This window comes from Pleurodeles waltl, chromosome 5, assembly GCF_031143425.1.
Source record: "Pleurodeles waltl isolate 20211129_DDA chromosome 5, aPleWal1.hap1.20221129, whole genome shotgun sequence".
In the NCBI taxonomy this organism is placed as follows: Eukaryota; Metazoa; Chordata; class Amphibia; order Caudata; family Salamandridae; genus Pleurodeles; species Pleurodeles waltl.
The window spans coordinates 192672552-192695941 of record NC_090444.1 but is presented as its reverse complement, the minus strand read 5'-3'; the positions used below and the strand labels follow the sequence as shown (position 1 = coordinate 192695941).

Genomic DNA, 23390 nt, shown 5'->3' with positions numbered 1-23390 from the left:
TTCCAAAGGCACACTGATTGGATGCTCCAAATGGCTGCCAGCCACAATGTCAAACAACAACAAGGAGCACAGAGGCATGGCAAAGAACACATGCAAGCCTATGGCAAAGGCACACTGGTTGGATGCACAAAATGGCCGACAGCCACATGATCATACAACAACAACAAGGAGCAAGGAGGCTTGGGAAACAAAGGACACATGAAAGCCTATGGTAAAAACACACTGGCTTGATGCACACAGCGACTGTAACAACAACAAGGAGCAAGTAAGCATGGAGAATAAAGAGCACAAGCAAGCCCATGACAAATGAACACTGGTTGGATGCCTAAAATGGCTGCCATCCACATGGTCAAACGACAACAACAAGGAGGCATGGGGAGCAAAGAACACATGCAAGCCTGTGGCAAAGCCACACTGTCTGCACGCACAAAATGGCTGCCAGCCACATGGTCAAACAACGACAGCAAGGAGAGCGAAGAACACATGCAAGCCTATGGCAAAGACACACTAGTTGGATGCACTAAATGGCCGCCAGCCACATGGTCAAGAAACAACTGTGACCAAGGAGGCATGGAGAACAAACAATGCATGAAAATCAATGGACATTGGGCCTGATTACGAGCCTGGTGGTCACTAGACACCAGACTCATGGTGGCGGTCAGGACTGCGGCTGCTGTGGTGGTCCAACCACAACATTATGACCCGGGTGGTCATAGCGCAAGGCTACCGTCATCTCCACTGGGATCGGTGATCCCGACTGGCTGATGGTGGGTGCAGGTCGCAATCAATGGGGGCAGGGCTGCAAGCAGCACCGCCCTCCTGATTACGACCTGGTTCTCTGCCAGCCTAATCATGGCAGGCAGAGCCATGGCAGTTTTATTGCCATAAAAGGCTGGCAGAGAACAGGTGCAGGGGAACCCCTGCACTGCCCATAGCATGGATAGTGCAGGGTTCCCCTGAACAGCACCCTGTGCAGACAGTGCACATTATGAGGGTGCTGGTGCCCCCTGCGGACAGAAGCTTTGCCTCTGGCTCAAGTGCAAGCCAGCTGACAATGCTGCTGCAACTTTCCCACTGGGCTGATCGGCTGAAATCTTGGTTTCCACCCCACAGCCCAGCAGGAAAGTCATAATGAGACGGGCAGGGAGGTAGCCAGTAAGATGGTAACATCCCTGTCTGAAGTCCGGCGGACAGATCTTCCTATCTTCCGAACTCTTAATGAGGCCCATAGACTACACCAAATGGCCCCTGGGCACACGGCATGGAGAACAAAGACAAATGGTGGATGATGACAAACACACACACATAGTGGCCATGAGGAGGCATGGTGGTAACACTGAATAAAACACTAACATTAATTCAGAAATGCAAAACATGAAAACTAACTGAGCTATAAACATTTCACAACAGCACTTATCCTCTTATGCCAGCAAAACCAATTGATTGCAAACAATAGCCATAATTTTTTATTTAATTCAGTTGCATCCCTGCCCTAAATCAAGTTTTAAAAACATATTGAAGTTTTGAAAACATATACCACTGAAACATTTATTTCATGCACTGATGACTACTAGTACTGGGCCTACTGGCTAGATTACCCTTTGGAAATCTAGGCCACATAGTAAAATAACTTCTCAAATGTTGCAAACATTTGTAACAACTTTCCTTTACAAAAGATAAAACATCAATGAAATGCAAAATAAATAATAACTAAGCCCATACTTAAACTCTAGGCCACTCACAACTATAAAATTTAAAAATCAAATTAAAGTACAAAGAAACACTGGTGCATACCCAAGCAAACAAACAACACCCTTATACAATAGGTCTTGAACTTATTTGTTTGATATCACAAAAATAAGGTCCTTAAATCCAAAGGTATATCCAGGATACAAACAGAGTGATCACTTCACCTCGAAATCCAAGTGAAGAATGACCTGGAGATGGACACAGCAGTGAGAGGAGCCTGCTGGACAGGAACAGGAAGTTGGAGTCTCTGGGTCACTTCCTTCCTGTTTGAAAACAAAAGGCTTTTCACACGAAAAAATGATTGGTCCATTGTAAAAGAAAATGCACTCAAAAAAACTCTTTTTGACTAGATTCAGTTGCATTTTGAGTAGGAAACCTACTCGAGGTGCAGGTATGCTCGCGAGCAGCACGGTTTTGGTCACCATCACGGCCGGAAGCCGAGCAAGTGGGCACGATGTCTTGTGCATGCTCGCTAGCAGCCAGAGTGTGCGAGGAGAAGTAATTGCGCAATTATTGTAATTCCACATCAAAGAGTAATGCAGAGTTACCGAAATCCCTCCAATTACTCCGACGTACATGAAATTCTACCCGGGCCTACTTCTAACACCTACTACTCAATCTTCACCCTTCCCCCAAACACACACCATCTTCAAAAAAAGGCCTTTCTCAATGGTATAGCTCAATCCGACCACTTTCCCTGAAGTAAATTTGAACCTTTTGAAGTTTCCAACCCTACTCACCTCGGATAAACAAATAAAGAGAACCTGATTTTCATGGAAGTCTAGTAACCTACAATACTTAAAACACTAACACAGCCCACACATTCCATGGAAGATGTATGATATACACATTTCATCAAACATCTATAACATTTGATAATTAGTTATACTTACATATCTGGGAAAGGTTGTGAAGTTACGATTCATCACACATGTAGACTTTAGAGTCATAGGAAATGTTTACAATTTTATCTAAGCTCTTAGGTGCACAGAGAAATGCAATAATATGCACAGGGTCACTGTTGTCAAGATCTAAAAGACAGTGCATCTGCTCCTCTTAAAACTTTACCCAAGACAATAGTATTACCTGCACAGGTTGTACCATTGCCTAGATAGCCTTAGTATCTAGCTCTACCTATGAAATGATGAGGGTTCTACTGAGAGACAATTATTACTCAACCATTATCTGACATGTGTAATCTGTACTCAAAGAAAATCATGTTCACATTTTCAAAAAGAGAAATGTGTGTATCTCATGTTGAAGACACTATCCCTACACTTTCGAGACTAATCAGACTTTCTGATATTGGCACATCTAGTTTGAGTTCTGTTCATTACATACAGTGGAAAGTGTTTATTTGATGTGACTTTTTCATTTAGAAGCAGTACATTAGGGAAACAGTAATTGTCACTCTTTTAGATCCATCAATGCTGTTTAGCACTGACTCAATCTATTATGTTAGTCTCTTTTCTTCTGATTGCCAGATGGTGTTTGCAAAGAGTGCCTGATGGTTCAAGTGTGGATTATGGAGAACATAGGAATGAGGTTACTCTTTGATTTTTGCTTATACAGGTTTGCTTATGCTTGACTGTGTGTGAATGGGCTGTATTGTGGGTGGGGTGCAGGTTTTTGTGTGTTGAAGGATGTTTTGCCACAGGGGTGCTTGCTGTTTTGAGATTTGGGGTGGTGGTGTGGGATGTGGGGCAATAGTTTGTTGATACCAGATTTAGGGTGTCTTAGGGGCTCATGTATGCCAGGAATTCATGTGTTGGATTATTTTCTTTGTTCTGACTAGACAATTGTGTTGTTGTTGAGGTGTTCTTTTGGAGTCAGATGGTTGGGTGTCCTGACAACAGCTTTGAATCTTAGAAGTAACAGTACATGTGAAACCTGCTTTGCTGGTTATTCGTAATGTAGTAGGGGAAAGGCCAGAGGATTTAGAGCTGTTACAAATGTTGGAGATTAATCATTAAATTGTTGCAAAATGTGCTGCCTTGTTTTGAGAAGTGAGCTTAGAAGAAAGATTCATCAGTGTTATTTCGAAAGTTCAAATACAGTGCTGTTAAGGTTGCTGTATTAGTATTTGATGGTTGGTTGCAATGGTGCATCATCGGATCTTATTGGCTGCTGAGGTATGACCTTTTTTACTATGAGTTATTGTTGAGAACTGATGGAATAAAAACAAATGGACTAAATTCTTTCTGAAGGTGAAACGTTTGGTGAAGAGGTGCGCGTGTCTTCAGCAGTTAGCATCTTGTCAATACTTGTGAAATCGTGAGTTGGTTTGCATGAGCGCTAGGAAGATCATCAGAGAATGCTTGACTGAATATCAGGCTAGTTTTGCTTTGCATAATTCAGTTGCAGACACATTGATGGTCTGTGTGATATACGAGTGTTTAGAAATCGGTACTATTGGTTATATAGGTAGCAGTGCAACCAGTGCAGGATATATTAAGTAGGGGCAATGTGTTCTTGTAGGTTATAGTTTAAGTAAAGAATGGTCTCTCTTATGAATTTTTTGGAGTCTTCAGAGAAGTGCTGGTAGTCTTACATAGAGTTTACTGGCATAGTATAAATTTGACAGCATAACTACAATTATCTGGTCGATGTTTTGGGGAAGGATCAGGAAAGGGAAGAATTAGCTCAGGCTCCTGAGAAAGAAAAATATAATTTAACAACACTGACTTCTTGATGGTAGTACAGGACACGTAGGTTCTTCTGTTATAGAGAGGTATCATAATGATCTATGTTTTTTGACAAGCTAGGTAAAATGTGGTGAATTGTGTTTTGCAGTACAGATGCTTCTCTGTTATGTCTGCACTTTGTTTGAGCTTGTTAAATCATGTGAATTTGCAGAAAGGATGAGGTGGAGTAAGGGTGTGAGAGAGGGTTTGAAGAAGGCTGAAGATATTGCAGATCCTTCTCTTTGTGGAAGAGAGCGCTGGAGGTGGAGAGGTGGGAGGTTTTATTTGAACGCATGAGTTATATCCTTTACTACACCACTGTGAGATACATATGAGATGGTCTGACACATATGTAAGGAGGTACGTCGAATATGGAAGTGGTCAATACGTGGCTTCTTTGGATTGTGCATGGCATAGTTAGAGTTTCACATAGAATCCGTATGTGACATATTAACCAAAGTTGTTCATTTCTTAGAGTAAAGGTGAGTCCACTTGACCACTTGGCTACCACAATGGGCTTACACTTTGACACTGAGTCACAAGTGCCACAGGCATGAGCATGGATAGCCCACAATTTGAAGGGGCATTAAAGAGCATACAAAATAGATTGTTCCCTTGCCTAGGCCAGTACAGGAAAAATAACATTTTAATCGATGGTTAAGAAGGCATTTTCTCTGGGAGTCATGTGTGATGATGAATACAAGGTCCACATTCACTTGAAACACCACAAAAGGAATATTTAACATTTTCATCTAAAGAAGTATTTTCTAATCAACTGTATACATGCTAAAGAGTTTTTTTTATTTTCAAGTGAACTACACTTTACATGATTATGTGTGACATAGAATACTAACAAATTACCTTTACCTTTGAAAGTCGACTTGCATGCAACAGTATAAACTTTCAGAACTTGCCTTGTTCCAATTATTTCTGTAAGTTGGCAGCCTCCTCATTTTCAGGCCACAGAGTTCCAATTTATAAGGAAAGCCAAAAAAGGCACCTGCAGGTTTACCATCAAGGATGAGTGGATATTTAAAACATTCTGAAAGTGAGAAATTTGTCTACATGTATGCCTAGTAAGATTTGTCAGGTTGCACGTTTTCAGGAGCAATTCAGGAAACTATTTATGAATTTCTCTTCTCACCTGCGCAAAGGCATTTCCATAAGCATTACTACATGTTGTGCAATTAGTAATGTTGAAAGCTCAAGGCCTTTGTACAATGGTACATTTTTCCTTCTTTTCGTGGAAACTAGTATTTTTCGTTGGATAACTGCCTTGCCTTTTACTCGTACTGACTTAGGGGAATGCTTTTCCCTTCCTACCAAGGAAAGGAATTTGCTCCTGCCACTGACTGAAATACATTTCCTACCATTTATATGGTAGGAGTGGTGAGAGACGATTTGAGAATACCTGGCAAGCTCTTGTGGGTGCTATCAAACTTAGGAGAGAACCCACAACCTGAAACAGCGACTCCTCACTTCCTACCTCTTGAGTGAGAAATATTTATGTGCAATTCCATACCATTGTATGTGTAAGAAACTGGGATATTATGTAAGACATGCAAGTAATATTCACAGTCCTTGTCAGGGTGAACCACTAAAGTCACTATATAACCTGAACTCAACACCCTGGTAGCTATTGCATGGAGCAGGCAAGTCTGACTTAGAGGCAATGTATAAAATACCGTCATGCTGAAAGGTGAACAACAAGCACTTGATCACTGGTTAGCAGGGGTTAATTGCAGAGATCTACAGCCAGCAAAAATAGGGTTACGTAAAAAAGGAAAAAAAAGTCAGGAGATCCTTCAGAAACTGCAAATTTCCAACAGTAGGTTAATATTGTACCTGTTCAAAAGGTTTTACATGTGAAAGGTCAGCTTTTAGGAATATCCTTAACTTCAAAATCCAGCTGTTTGCATGAGTAAGTCAGATTTACAAAGGCAAATGGCTTTGTGTAATGTCTTGTATTTCTTTAAATAGGCATTCCATCATTACAACGATCTTCCAAATTGAAGAAAGCCAGCCTGACATAATAGGGCTGATAAAACTTCATTTTGGAGAAATAGCACAATGACAGACAACGTTCCTTATGAAAACAGTATATTTTTGCTATTTGGAAGATAAACCAGGGTTGTTTATAAAAAAAAAAAAAAAAAAAAAAAAAAGAAGGATAACGCCACTTGGAAAAGAAAATAAAAGGGTGGGAATAGAGGTTAGGAGTAGCGTGGAGGGGTAAGTCATGCTCGTGGAAGTAATTTGGGGAGAAAAATTCGTCAAAAATAGTTGAACGAAAAAAAAACGTCAGAGCCCCGAACCTCTGGCGTGTTTAGTAGTGTGTGAAAAGAAAATCTAAGCAATGCTGTTTAATGAGCTAACAGCAACCCTCCTCCCCCAGCTAAGCCTTATGCTCAAGTCACAATGGCACTTCCGAAAACATCAGACCTGCAGGACCTTTAGGTGAAGCCTCGCTCCTTTTCGGAAATACATCTTTGATTCTCTGTCTGAATCCAGTAGGAGTTGATTGCGGCGAGAACTGGGCCAGTGGCATGAATGCAGATCCTGTGGGGACTCAACTTCCATGAAGGGAAATAACCTTACTTCGAATTTTTACTGATCTTTAAAACCATCTATTGCACATTTTCCCTGTGGTAGCCATTGAAAAATACATAAAAATGAAGAGATGATGCATTGTTTTAAGGAAATTTATTTTTAACTTAGCTGAATAAAAACAACCAGGCTCCGTTGTGACTAAATTGGGACAAGTGAAACATACAAAAACGCATAGAAGAGCAGAATCACAAAATTATAAGCACAAAACACCCTGTTAATTGAGACCACACTGCTAAAGAGCTTCTACTACTGGAAACCCCTAAAGCAATAAGGAGATGGAATAGCTGAGTTGAAATATGAGCTAATACAATTTCAATTTGTATCCATTCATAATTTGTTCTATTGAAGTTTTTGAATATTATTCGATGTGGACATGAGAAAAGATACACACACATTATTTCTTACCTGAAATACCTTTAAAGCGTCATTTTTCTAAATATCTCCACTGAACTCCACACTTGCAAATTTTGATGTATCCAGCTTGACATGTATAAACTCTAGGAAAAAAAAAGTTTCATTGAAATACCTAAGTAAAGTTGTGGGTCAAATAGTAACAGCGTCGGGCCTCTAAAACAATCAAAATTGTTGACGAGCAATTGTAAACAGTTTTACTATTTATATTTTTTTTAATCTATCCCTCATTTAATGTGAGTGATTCACGTCGTACGTGCCAGAGAAAGTTTATCACTGATAAATGACAAGTATACATGTACTAATAGTGATCACCATTGAGAATGGAAAAAAGAAAATGCATGACATACATTGCATACTTTAAAAATATGTGGCACATTTATAATGAAAAGAGCACGCATGCTAGCGCTTAGACTGATTGTAGCGCATTGCGTCAGAATGCTTTGGCCAGAGTAAAGCACGTTAATTAAGTCATTGCTGCAGAGCATGTTCACTATAATCAGACACTCTGTACACATTTATTCGAGTGCATTATAGAGCATCAGATCAGCGATGAACAGCCAGGTTTGCATCAGCCGATATAATATGGACAAAAACGTGTATATTTTTATCAGTAGAAAATAAAAAGAAAAGTAAACAACCTTTCACCAGCCACAGTGTCCTCTCCTTCCCTTTATCCCGCAAAACGCCACGAGAGACAACATATGTGCAACCTTCCCTACTTCTTAGTGACATCACTTGTAAGGGTTCAGCCTATCTTCAGAAATTAATACATTTATATAATAAGCAAATTACTGTATTTTGTAACGTGGGGTGCAGAAATTAGTTGTCTGCTAACCATTGCATTGTTGACAATGTCTATGCACTGTATTTATATTGACATGGTTGGAATGTGCACAAATGTTGTAATTTGACCTTAAATGCCCAAAGATGCGTGTTGGAGCCAATATGAAATCATTCAAGGTTCTTAGTGGCATAATCCACTACATTAAAAAATGTCCTATCTTTCCATTTAATATGATGCAGAAAATGTGCCAAAGTATGTTATAAACCGAAGTCCATTTTGCAACTAAATCGAAAAAGATATTTGTCCAATGTCCAGTTTTTGCTCATGCTTTTAAGAGCTATATTCAGGTCTACGCAGATTTTCATTCAGGGTCTGTTCAAAGGTCCGTTCTAATTTTCATTCAGGGTCTGTTCAAAGATCTAATGGAGTAATCATGAAATTAAATGATACTTAATTCAGCGTTTTATTTAGTTATAAAGTGTAAAGTACATATGAACACGTATCTTGGCTGGGATAGATTACTGACAGAACAGCCTAATTTTAATAACCATTTAAACCCTACACGTAGTGGCTTTGACGAGTGGTAGGGAGTTCTGCAGCTGAGTCAATAGGCAAGAGAAAGCCAGGAAATACCACACGATACTAATGCACTGTACTAGAGACCGACAATCGCTTAAGCCATGATGCTATTAGAATAGGAACTGGTTCACTAGGATTCCTGGCTTGGACTGTTAGAAGTCAAACTGAGCAAAATAGAGCAATGGGGAATATAATCCGGTTTGGTAGACTGACCCACAAATTAGAGACATATGGTCTGTTCTGTTTACCTTAATCCTGTTGGGAACAGGATTGACGCACTCTCTGGAGACAATCAAGAAGATTGATTTGGGAGTATAAAATGCGCTGATGACATAATCTGTTGGAAAAAGGACAAATGCATTAAGCTGTCCAATTAAGGAATAATACATTGGAAATTCGAGATAGTAAAGCAAGCACAACTGGAAAGCAAGCACAACTGGAACCTGGGAAATGGCCTTGATACAGGGTTCTATTTATATTGGAAAATCAATAAGGATTGCGGAATTCTAGATCAGTGCAGTGGGTCCTCAGTGTTTGTTCATCAAATCTGACCAAGACAATAGTCCACACTCCTCAATCCATACTGTTATCTTTGGAAAGAGTCTCGTACTCCTCTGGTTTGCGGAAATGTTGTTTTATAGAAACAAGTGGCTGCTGCTTCAATGCATTTCGGCCATAGCCTTGATCACAGGTCAAGAGTCAGTCTGCTGATTGTACATAAATACACCTCCCCAAATTGACATATATAAAGGACAATGATTTGTGTTACCCATATTCGGCTCATAGGGTTGTACATCTTTGATTGGTTGCTTTTGACCCGTGATCTTCAGACAATTAAAAAAGGGAGGGGGTCCACTCAGGGAATCTTCATTGGCCCCAGAAACAGCATTCCCTGGGGTCGCTTTGTTTAAAATGGGTGGGAGGCTTCATGGCCTCTCTCTCCTAGCCTTATCTGGCCTGTGGACCCCATCCCAGAGATCAAAGCCAATTAAAAAGGGAAGTGGGTGTGTGGTCCCCCCTCCCCAAGTCTTTTTTGGCCCTTGGGACCCCATCTCTAGAGCCAAATTTAATTTAAAAAAGGGAAAGTGCATGTGGCCCTCCTCTCTAAGCCCTATTAGGCCCCCAGGACCCCATTCTCCAGGGCTAAGTGATTAATACCCTCCCTGACCCTCATTAGGTCCCCGGGAATCCATCTCCTGAGCCAAAATGTAAATAATAGGCGGCATGTCATTCCCGAAGGCTGTGCCTTATTTAAACGGGGAGGGGGCTGTGTGGCCCCTCCCGAGCCCTATTAAGCCCTCAGAACCCCATCACGGGGCCATTTATAATAAAATGGGGAGGCAGTGGAGTAGCCCCCCTCCCTGAGTCTTATTAGGGCATGGGGACTAAATCCTCTGGGGCCATGCTTTTATTTAAAGAGGTGGGAGCTGCATGGTCCCCCACTCAAGCCTTTTCAGACCCGAGTACCCCATCGACGGGGATGTCTATTTTTTTTTAATAGGGAAGGGGGTCACTTACCTCCACCTCTTGAGCCTCACAAGGACCTGGGGACACCATCTCCGCATCTGAATGTATATTAAAAGGGGAGGTGGCCACAAGGTCCCCCTCCTCAAACCTACTGTGGCCCTGGGGATCCCACCACAGGGCTGGCCTGTTTTGAAAAGGGGAGGGTGCCCCCATCCTTGAGCCTATTTTGCTCAGAGGACACCACCCATAGGGTCCAAAATATTTTAAGGGGAGAGGGGTGCGTGCCCCCAAGTTCCCAAGCTGTTTTCAACCCCAGGGACTTCACCCCCAGGGCCTGCATTTTAATTAGATGGGTGCACACATTGGTCTTGGGAGCTGTGGGAGGAGCCTCAGGGCCACTGTGGTCTCAGCCAACTTCCCGCATAGTGCAGGAGCCAGCATTGTTCCCAACCAGAGGGAGCAGCTACTTATGCTGTTCCCTCCAAGCAGGAGCAACATGTTGTTTTGTTACGCTGCCTGCATCAGTACGGGCAGGGAAAAAGATCTCAATTCTGCTCTCAGCCGGCGAGAACATTTCTAAAGCTTCCACTGGCTGGGAACAGACTTTGCTTTTGCTCCTGTTTGTCAGGAGATTTAAAAATGCTCCAGTCGGACAAGAGCAAACACACGTTTCTCTGTCTGCCCTGGTGCAGGAAGGGAAACCAGGGTGTCCCAAGGACGGGTTTCCGGGTACACAGTAAGTGAGTCGACCCCAGCGCCATTAAAGGCTCAGGGAGGGGGACCTTGTACCCATTCCCTTAATTAAATTGGTTCCTGGGGGATGTGTCTTTGGGACCGAAACAGTTCAGCGAGGGGGACATGCGTCCCGCTCCCCTTAGTAAACGGATTTGGATCCGGGGAGGATGCAGTTTCTGGGGTCAAAAATGTCTTGAAGGGGTGAGTGCTTCCCTCCCCTTAAATATAGAATGCAGCATCTAGGAAATGCCCCCCCTTCCCAGATATATATATTACCTACTGGTGGCTGCCAGTAGGTAGTTATAGTTAGAACCATGTTTACATAGGAAAAGCGTTTTTTGACTTGCCTATATCTTTGGCACCGTTTGAGGAATATTCACAAAATTTCCCCCAAAAAACTGTTGCGGTGAATCTTGTTGCACATTGAAAGTTTTGGGGTGATCCATCAAGTGGGGACCAAGAAAAAGGGGGCTCAAAAAAGGTTGTGTTTCCCATGTTAATTTCCATAGGGTTCTTTAGACACGACTACAGGCTGAACCACTGGATGGAATTACACCAAATTTGGCAGAAAGCTAGCTGTCGGTACGCAGATTATGCTTTTGCTTATTTTTTGAGAAATTTAGGGAAATTCAAATTTGTATATCTCTGGGAGTGAAGTATTCGTGAACAAAGACAAGCTTGTGCAGGGAAAGCCACAGCTCCGATTGGCTTCCAACAGATCAGGAAGTGTTGGCAGCCATCTTGGGACTCGGCTTGAGACGAGTCTCAGAAAAAAAGTTAAATTAAAATAAAAGGAGCCAGCGTAGAGACACCCTGACCCCGTAGCACTGGTCGGGAGGTCCCAGGGGTCTTCTCTCCATGGGGCTGATGGGCAGATGGTCGCCCCGCCAACCTCGAAATGAAGCACTAAGTCCCACAGTCCTGTAATGTCTGCCAGTAAAAGTTTTCTCATATTTCTAGCAGCCGGTCAGAGTGCTCACTCCCGCAGGAATCTGACTCCTGTGGAAGTGAGATAGCTGAGGGAAAAAAACCTCCCTGGGCCAATCAGAATTCTCTGTTGTTAAAACGGAACTCTCGCTGGAGTCCCTTGAACCCAACAGTCCAGATATACAAATATTTTTGTACATTTATTTTTCAAAAACTACTGAACAGATTTACACCAATCACAAAAAGCTCACTTTCTAGACCAAGGGCCTGATTATGATCTTGGCGGATGGAATACTCCTTCACAAACGTGACAGGTATTCCGTCCACCGTATTACAATCTCCATAGGATCAAATGAGATAATAATACGGCAGATGGGATATCCGTCACGGACGTGATGGAGTAACCCCATCCGCCAAGATCGTAATCAGGCCCCAAGATCTAACTTATTGACAAATGTGGTGTAATTCCGTTCAGCAGTTTTGAGGTAGCACTGTCTAAAAAAAGTGTATTGAAAATGTATGGGCATTTTGTGCTTTAGGACCCTCCCTTTTCCTCTGCCCGTACTTGACGGATGACCCTGAAGCTTCTCATACACAAATTAGGCAAAAAAGAGCACTTTTCATAGAGATTTGTCAAATGTGCTAAAGTTATTAGCAACACAAAAATGCATATTCTGTGGAAACTGTGACTCAACTATAACTACCCAGTGGCGACTGCTACTGGGAAATAGATATATTTGACTTCTTACTTGGTCCATTAAATCTTTTGAAGTGATATTTTGGAAAGTAGATAAGAATGGATAACCCAACATTAGTGATGTACTGTTTTTGTACGTTGTGCAAAATAATGTGAAGGTTACTTACACTCAGCAACTAAATATACATGTTATATTTTTATCTAGGACTGGAAGTATTTCAGGCTCCTAACGAGGAGGGCAGAGACCATCATCCAGTTGAGGGGGAAGGAGTGGCTGCTGAAACAAGTGGTAAGACACCTTCCTTTCTTAATGACGTCTACTGTATTTGTTAGGAAATTCCTCCCTTTCTTCTATGCCCACTTAGCAAACCCTTTTATAAATTATCCAGCCTCCTACATTTCTGTCTCACCCTCCTGAACATTTAATTGTTAGTAGAAAAGGTACAGTAAGCAGTGCCCACTTACCTATAACTTACCCCATTCCTCCTGTCCCACCCAGCCCATAAATGCCTGTTGTAATGTTTATTTGATTATTCTTTAAATACAAATATTTTATATATAGTTGCACACTGTTGGTGTCTTCCTTCGTCATTCACCCCTTTCTTTATTGTCCTTATGATTTGTGCCAACAGCTATCAAGCTCATTTACAATGTTAATGCAAGACACAATTCCTGTCAGGACAGAAAGGCTGAGCAGTGCTTGGAGGTATCTTAACAATAAAACTATTACAACTTTATCTCAATGTCTAGTTACTTACTAGATAATTGATTTTTACATCAACTACAATCACATCTCAACATGTACCGCATTTCTCTTACAGTTTCTGACAAATTAACTACTTTCATGGCTTCATTTCTATTCCATCTTCTACCTCCCATTAACCATGTGACTACACCTACTACATAACTCCCAACCAGTCAAAAGCCACACATAAACCTAGCCCAGGACCTGCTGTTTACCTTACCTAACCTTACCCTATCATTTATAATGACAAAGCAAAGGATTGCCAAATCACACAAATATTGAATCAGAAGACATAAAAGAGGAACACTGTCTCCAAAAACCCTACATTTAGTTAGAATGAGAAAGGCATTTTATGGTGTTTAAAAAAAAAATCCCTCACCCATTTCCAGAGGCATGATTCAAGATTGGGATCCACTTAACCCTGAACAATTTATTGGTGCTTTGTAGGCTCCAGAGGAGCTCCTTGCAAGCGTTTCAACAGCTATTAAGGGAGAACTCCTTGAACCTCTCTATGAAGAGTGTGAGAGTTAATTCCCACATTGGAAAAAGATGGGGACTGAGCAATATAAAATGGAATGGTGCTGGTTACTGGCTAGATTTTTTGTTTATTTGGAACCTTCCTGTTGAATGATGAAAAAAAAAGAAATCAAGAGTGGTATGTTACAATGCAAACCTCCTGACAGTAATGAACATATTTCTCCCCTCAATAAAGCCCAGTGTCAATCAGGGGCATTCTTCAGGGCAAGTCCCTATGTGACACTCTAACCTTCAGTCACTCAGTACATGTCACTAGTCCTTTTTGAATGAATAGGAAAAAGGAATGACTTGCTAGTCTCACACATCACAGAATGATTGTCTATTTCACTTGGAAAATAATGAAGAAACATTTCAACATCCACTAATAAACCTCATAACACCACTCACAAATTTGACACATAATTTGCTAATTATGAAATATTTAAACAAAAATGATCAATTGTAAATTACAAAAACAAACAAATATATAAATTACAAGCCTAAAGTAAAATTTAAAACATAGTATAGAAATGTATTAAACAATTAAACACAAACATACAAATTAAATTATATAACATAATTAACAGATTAATCAATAAACATTAATTAAAATACAATTACAAAACGCCCACCCATTCCATAACGAACCCAACAAACCTGAATTAAAATTTAATACATAATTATAATTTTCAAACATTTACATGAATAATAATCAAAATATAAATGAAATAAGAAATTAACCATTTAATATTTATTAAAATATAATTAAAAGTCACTACCCACCCAATCCCCTAACAGCCCCAACAACCTGAAGTAAAATATATATTACAATTATATTCTTTATTTAAAAAAAGTATACACTTACCAAAACATATATCAAAAAAGATAATGAATACAATATACACCATAGCAAAAAAACATTATTAAAGAGAACTATAGCTTGAACTTTTGATAATACAGTAAACACTTAAAAAAGATATACCTACCTTCAATATTTTGGTCCACAGTTTGTAGTTACAATATTTTAATCACAATATTATGGTCAGATAATATTTTTGATTTAATATTTAGGTTGAACACAAATCAGACTGACATTTGTGTATGATCTACAAGTTTGATAATTTGCATGACCAAGTCACCCTTTTATCTTACCAAGGGACATTTCAGGTAAGTTTTGTAATAGTAACACCTAATATTTACATTACTTGTAAAAGGTAAATTTGTGACTAATAACTCTTTAAAAAACAAGTTGTTATTTTCATTACTTGAGTGGTGTAATCCAAGGCATTTTTCTTTTGGAAATGGGCTTGTGGTGGCTATTGTCTGACAGGTGCAGACATGTTTAACCTGGCATACCTGCAATATGGGTAACTTGTTTGAAAATATTTATGCATGCCCATAAAGGCAGTCCACATAGAAACTGCAAGATATTTCTGGCCCTTGAAGAATGTGCAGAAGCAAGAGTAGGAACAGACAAACAGATATACAGATGACAGTGACAGAGACCTGCTCCTTATATGTACATGTGTCATTTTTCTTTAGTTATAAGGCTGCCCCTTAAAAGTCAAGTGTAGGAAAGTTGCGCTTTTTGGCATTGTTACCACCACTTTTTGTCTATTGTCAGTGTGCTTAGATTGTTTTCACTGGGATCCTACTAACCAGGACCCTCTTGATTGTGCTCTCCCCTCTAAATTTGGTTGCCTTAGTACCATTTACACCCCACAATTGGCATACTGGTGTACCCCTGTAAGTTCCCAGTATATGGTACTTAGGTACCCTGGGCATTGGTACACCAGGGGTCCCCCATGGGCTGTAGCATATATTAGGCACTCATGGAAGCCCATGCAAACTGTGTCTGCAGGCCTGCCATTTGCAGCCTTCGTAAAAAGGTGCATGGACCCTTTCATTGCTGGTCACTACATAAATACAAATAATCCCTCTAAGCAAGAAAAAGCCAAAATAGCTAAATTGAGAAAGGGTTTCTGAGAAAGGAATCCCTAAAACACACACAAAACAAACAGCACAAATATAAAGAGTCGTCCTCACTAATAATATAGTTTACACATTTCGTACTTTTTAGTAATTCAAATATATAATATTTATTTAGATAATCACCAAAATACCTTTATTACTAATCAGTTCAAAAAATACTCAAGTGGATAGCCCTTCCTAGGAAAAATGAATAAATAAAAAACAATATACGCAATCACTCCAATACATTCACACCAATCCTAAAAAAATATATTACAATAGATACAAAAAGGACAAATTAATCTATAACCGCACGGGAAACCCCCCCATATACACACAGCCAAATAGATGCTATCAAAATAAACAATCTTTCTAAAAAACACAGGATTAACATTATTCAATAGTATTTCAATGTCCAATTTTCATGATCCTCCTGGTCTCATTTTTCATGTAAGATGTTTTTAAAGTCTTACAACTTGATAATGATTTCATTTATATTCCTGGAATGTCCATATCAGACCTTCAATTAGTACCCACTGGGCTGTGTGGCATGTCTGGTAAATCCAAAGCAATGTCCTTGATGTATAGACCAGTGCGGACGTACGTTTCGGTGAATTCACGACCTCTCAGGGTCGCTAACCTTCCTCAGGGCACATCAAGTAGTAGTTAAAAAATAATGCTTTCCTAGGGACACATTTACTAGTCCTATATTTAATAATTCTGCAACAAAGACAAAAACAATATTTATGATGACCGAATTAGGATAGAAACCATACAGAGACAAGTCACACATAATATGCAAAATGAATTAAGAAAGTACAAACAGGCACCAAAAAATGGGAGATGAAAGAATAAAGAAAAAAGTAGAAAGGAGAAAAGAAAAGAAACACAACATATAAGGCTCCCAAAAAGATTGTGATTGACATGTAGGATGGTGAAGAGAGATAGCCTGTATCCTGTGCTCCAGAAGGAAAAAACGGAATGCCATCCGTCTTAGATAGTGTATTTGCTCTCACTGTCACCTTCCTGAACAAAAAAGTGATGTGAGTCAGTTAAACCGGTAGGTGAAAAAGGACTGAAGCCAATGTCACTACTCCAGGTCACCTTAAGTCACCCCTATGGTAGGCCCTTCCAGCCTTAAGGGCAGGGTGCAGGTCCCTGTGTGTGTGTGGGCGCCCCTGCAAGAGCAGAGGTGCCCCTACGAACACCAGATCCAATTCCCTGGACTTCATAATTGCGGAGAAGCCATTTCAGCTATGTACTGGCCATAGGTTACTATCTATGGCCCAGCTACATAATGGTGACTCCAAACCTAGGCATATTTAGTTTCTGAGAGTCAGAATCATACACCAATACTGAGGCTAGTATTGGTGGCATGATTCCATGCACTCTGGGGGCTTCTTAGAGGACCCCCCATATTGCTCCTACCAGTCTTCGATGGTCTGTGAGCAGCCCACGCTGCTGCAGCCCCTCAGACAGGATTCTGCCCTCCTGCTGCTTGACCAGCTCAAGCAGGGGAAAGCCAGAACAAAGGATTTCCTGTGGGAGAGGGGTGCAACCTCCTCTCCCTTGAAAATAGGTGTTACAAGGCTGGGGATGGGTAGCCTCCCCACGCCACCGGTTTAGTTTGAAGGGCACATTTATTGCTTGCTATTTCTAATGGTTTTATGCTAATTCCTAGTACTTACCTGTGCATATTTTGTGTGTACTTACCTCCAGAGAGGGGGTATTGTCTATAATTTTCTAGTTTAGTGTTACTAAAATAAAGTACCTTTATTTTTGCAACACTGTGTGGTTCTTTTCATGTGTGATAAGTTACTGTGTGACTACTGTGGTATTGCAAGTGCTTGACACTCCTCCTAGATAAGTCTTGGCTGCTCACCACAGCTACCACTAGAGAGCCTTGGCTTCCTAGACACTGTAACACTTACTAATAAGGGTTGCATGGACCTGGTATGAGATGCCAACACCATACACACACAAGGCCAGCCTTCTACATCAAGAAAACACAGCAGTAACTTGAATATGCTTTAAGAGTGATTTTAGTTATGTGGATAGTCTGAAAATTGTAAGACATGCTACGTGAGACATAAATCCTGTTATTTGTCATTTACATGTTATCTCCTCTAAGTATGGAATGTAGAAGTAAAACAGTTGCTTTGATGTGCCGGAAAGTGTTTCTTAACACTAATTTGGAGACCCCAGCAGTGTGAGATGTGTCTGAGGATTTCTCATGCTATAATGTCATAATGTTTGGGTGAGCATGTGAAATATGAATGATGTCCAAAGTGGAAAACGTTTGGAAGGCATGTATTCTCTCATGTTTTTTTGCCATGCAAAAAGATGAATGCTGCTATGATTGCAGCACAGGATATGGCTCACATAATGCAAAAATGTTGTACCTCCTAATGAGGACGCACCTTCACTCAGTCTTTGGTCTTATGCTAATTTCCACTAGATTTTCAGAGCATCTTCCTATGTAGTGAAATTATGTGATACTACCATGACCCTTGAGTGATCTTCTGCTTGCAAAGCAAACAATACAAAAACCTACTGATGGGTGCTTTTCAAAAATGGATGGTCGCAATAGGAAACCTAGTGTTAGATATAATGGTAAATAAGAATGTATTTAGACTCACTCAAGTTTCAACAGCCCCACACAAAGAGTGGGGCATTCACTTTATCAGATATTTACACATAGCAATGACCATGTCAATATCAAGATTCAACCCCAAATATAATCATCCCTCTATAGCTCTTAAATGTCTGGTACCAACCAAACCCAAAACTGACCACATTTCAGCATGCAGCCAACAAATCTAATAGCTCAGTGAGGTGGAAAGTGACGAACTTCGGAAAAAGGCCCATAATAAAAATCAACTATGACCTAAGATCTGTAATTAGAAACCATATGCCAGAACATCACCTCCGCTTTTAAAAAAGGGGTGCCGACATTTAGGAGGAAACATAAACAGAACCTGGAAGCAACAACAAATGTGTGCACCAGACATAATGTATGCAAAGGGACTTTCCCCCGTCAGGGGGGCCGAAAAAATGGCTCACAGAAATCTAAAAGATTTCTTTGCACCATTTATTTCAGCATTTTTAATGCCTGTTCAGAGCAGGCACTAAAAGGGCACTCCACTGGTGACAATGGGCCACTATGTATTGTTCAGGGTTAACGCCAACATTGTGGCGCTAACCCTGAAGAGTACATCAATAGCGTCAAAAATTCTCACCCTACCCTGTGCTATGGTGCACCATATTTTAAATATGGTGCACACATGGTGGCAGTAAGGGGGGCTTAGGGGCTCAAGGAAAGTGGAGCTGCACTAGGTGCAGCACCACTTTTCTTAACTCTGCCCCCAAATTCCTTCAATTTAGCAATTGTTAAACACAAATTACAAGAACATGTTAAACAACATAGGCAGCTATATGATCTCCATTCTGGGTTCTAACCCAATGGAGTAACTGAGCTCCGGCAGATATCAAAGTGGAACGCCTCATCTCTCTAAGTGAGAGCCAGTAAACTACATTTATTCTACTTCACCTATCTGCACGTACCCTGCTGTCAACCACAATATTTTACAAACCAGAGTGAAAGAATAGATTGAGATATATAAGGTGAACTAAACAGGATCAGTTCAACAACTATGCCTTGGCACTTCAGGATCACCATTTCTTGAGCTATATAGTGCCATGTCTCCCAAGACTCTGCACTCTCCTTACTAATGTTTAACTCTCATATGTGTTCTGTGTCAGATTTGCCAATCCAGAACAAAATCCTCTTACAAATGTATGCAGACCATACTCAGAGCTATCTCCTATATCAACAACTGCATAGGCAACTTAAAAAACACTGAATGAGAGGAAACATTTTCTCCCTAAAATGTGAAATTCTAGTCATTCCAAATCCTTCCCCTTCAACTTAACTTTTGCAGCTAAGAGTAATTACCAGGGGCATGGGGGAAATTCAGGCAATATACCCATTAATGTTCTTTTTTTGTGAACCTTTTTAAACATGTCCACAAACATTAGAGGCATACTCTAGAACTCTGGTGTGTTGTGGGACGCAGTGTTAGGGAATTTAAATCCTCCTGCCTCAGGGTGGTTTTACAACTTTCTTAATGCTTTGTGTGTGTTTATGACACTTAACATCCTGCTTCTTTTTTACCTTTTTGGCCAGTGACAAAGGTCAATGTGGGTTTGAAATTTGAGTTGTGTACCAAATTGATAAAAAAAATTGTATTTCTGTTTTGGGGAGCTTCCGAAATTGCTTTATAGATTTGCATAAAATAACAAAAAACATGCACACCACTGTGGCCACAGTTCATGAAAAATGTGGTATCCTCAATCAAGAGTATTTAGTCTATCTTTTGAAAAACATGTTCAACAGATATCTGTCTGGGAACTTTTGGAATTGTCCCCATAACATACACCACCTTTTAATATACACTTTTCATTTAAACATTATGTGCAGGTTAATAAAACAAGGCCAAGGTGATTAGCGATCAAAAGAATATTCTGATGGACTAGCCATCTTATCCAAAATCTTCTATTATTACGGTTAAGCCTGGTAGACCACAGGCAAATCACATTTTCATTTTTAATGAAGTTGCAGTGAAGATACATAAACGTTTCCAACAAAAGAGCTTTAAGTTGATATCAGTGCTCTAAAAGGGTGAAAGCCAGGCCCCGGCAAAGCAAAAAGTAATGTACACTGAAACAGGCCCAATGGGACCCTCTATTTCTGTCAAGGCCCATCTATTGCTGTCAATCGAAAGCTGAAGAAAAAAACTCTACTTACATGGATGTTGATTCATCAAAATGCAAAGGGTAATGTAAATGACATCATATTCCCTTTGACCTTAATAACATCACAGAAAGTGACATCATATGACCTTTGACCCTGAATCTACCAAGGAAGTGAGGTCACATGACTTTACTCATTTGACATAATAGTAGTGGTAATAATAATAATAATAATCGATAATGCTGAAGTTCCATCATAACTTAATATAAAAACACAACATAGACTATTTTTTTATTTTAGATTCCACCTATACGGTACTGACATATTATGCCATGGGAACATATATTTTTTCTCTCAAAATTATATGAAAATGTGTTGTCTGAAATGAATATAGTGGCACAAAACACAGAAAAGCATTGGAAGACTAACTATTTATACTTATGCCAAAAACATTCATGATTTAACAGTTCTCCTAGTATACACCTCAATGAGAAATACATTGGTAAGTCATAGGGAGAGGGAGAAAAGGGATTTAAAAACAATAGCAGCCAGGTTCACATGTATTAAATGATGTAGACCATATATTGAATAAAAACCATGCTACTGGCTTTAGGCATTCCGGATTCTTAATGAATTTTAATTTATGTTAATTTGCAAGGCAGTGACTCTCCTGAAAAGCACAAAGGTAAAGGTTTTATTCAAACATAATGAAACATGGTATCTTGGCAAATTGGGTCTGTGTCAAAAGGAGAGGGCAGGAATGTGCCATATTTACAAAGATATGGTGCATCCCTGCTTTCTCTTTGCATCGGTGCACCAGTGGCTCCCAAGTGCCAACATAGGCACCCTTGGGCCATGGTGCAAGGGGGCCTCTGTTTCAGGTCAGATTGTTTTTGTACAGGAAGTGACACCATCCTACAAAAAACAATCCACTGAGGCTTTTTACTCTTATTATTTGTGATGCAGAATTCAGCAAACATAGAAAGGGGAGAAAACGAGGAGAAATAAACATATTTCTCCTCATTACTGCTCCCATTGGAAGGTGTAGCATTTTGACACATTCCCAGGTTGAGTAGTCTTAGTAAATATGGGAATGTGGCAAGAACCACAAATGGATGCATGGGAACTCCCACTCTCCATCCATCGAACACCTTCCCATGGCAGAGCAACTCAAGGCAGGAACTTGTGCTGCCTTGTGTTACTACAGCTTTACTAGGCCACACATGGCAATGCAAGGTGGCATTGAGTGGATTGGTAAATCTGACTTAAGTATTGTGTTGTGTTTGCATCACTTTGCGTGATGCAAGGGCAACACACAGGATTGTTAATTCTCACCTGTAGTTTATAACACCTAAAGCGTAATGTTCCAACACAGAGAAAGCTGCAAAAGGTAAATGGTGCTCATAGAGACACTATTAACCTTCTGTTCTAGCAGTGGAGGCCTATGATCTTTAAAAGTGTTGTGGTGTAGAACTTGCCCTGAAGCTTAACTGGTCACCAAGTGAAACCGGTAAGCTTGACCTCTTCTAGGGAGGATTGGGGGAGGTGTTTTCCACCCAAGACAAAATGTAAAACAATGGGGTCAAATGGTGTACTTTATACCACAATGTGTACTTATGTTTGGTAAAATGAAATAGGCTCTGCAAGGGCATTCATCAAATATACAATTCATTATAGAGTGTTTCAAGCCAATCAAATGTAATGCTCCCAGGAGCGCACTCAATTTATTTCAAAATATGCAGTGGATGCCCCATGTCAAACACCACCTGTATTGTGACAGGGCCAGCATTTTCTTCATGGGTGCTCTCCATATGCAAAGGCACCCCTTTTAGTCCTGGCCCCTTGATATACCTCTGTAAAAAAATTGTTGTCCAGAGATTTTCATTTTAGAATTGTGTTTTTGTATCACTGTAGAAGTAATTTAGCTTGGGTAGACATTGTTAATCCGGGCTGAATGTTTCTAGAAAACATTTAAAAAAATGGCTGATGTGTTTCAGTGATGATGTAATATTTCAGGAACCATGAGACCTATATACTACATTTTGGTGTAAAAACGTAGGTTTTTGGGGTCAAGTAGTCTTATAGAGACAGAAAATAACTCCGCAGAGCAACCCTTCTGGCATTTTCTAAAATAGCAACTCTATAATGATGTGTTTTAGCCATCATATTGGTAATTTATTTTAATATTGTTTTTGTTTCAGGTTTTTCATTAATTCACATTGGTAAAATTGAGCGAAGCAGGTGATAGCATAGGATCTTTCCTTCCTGACAGAGTGCTGCTAACTACAAAATCTGAGGACTCCTTCAACAAAAGAAATTTGTGTCATATGCCAAACTAATACAAAGGAAAAGCTAACATCAACTAGGCTGGACAGAAGAGAGTTGGAGATGCTGCAGAAATACAGCAAGACAAAGTTCACAAAAGATTGAAACTGTTGGGTGAAGAGGATCAAATATTTTATCATTGTAACAACAAGTACTACAAGTTGTCTAGAAAAAGCCTGGGAAACATGTGTAAAAAAATAGCAGAAACCAGTGAAATTACAACAAGAGTCCGAGTCTTCAATTAAACCCAATGCCAATCCACTTAGAAGATTGATGGCTATCCCTCATCATGTGTGGTTTAGCCAGAACAAAGACCAAGGGGATTGACAAAAGACCAAAGTATGGAGTATGTGAGTCTCAAAGAGCAAACATGCTTTTATCTGCAGCTAGTTTTTTCCAAGATGGAGTTTTCAGCTGAATAGCTGATCTATGCA

General features: G+C 40.1%; 1 protein-coding gene across 1 annotated transcript in view; it reads right to left on the bottom strand.

Moving 5' to 3' along the window:
• The window catches only part of ESRRG (estrogen related receptor gamma), a 661632-nt gene that overhangs the window by 492745 nt on the left and 145497 nt on the right, over positions 1 to 23390 (bottom strand). The window contains exon 2 of the mRNA XM_069233890.1: positions 7449 to 7540. The gene's annotated coding sequence lies outside the window, so the exon portion shown is untranslated. The remainder of the gene's footprint in view (positions 1 to 7448; positions 7541 to 23390) is intronic.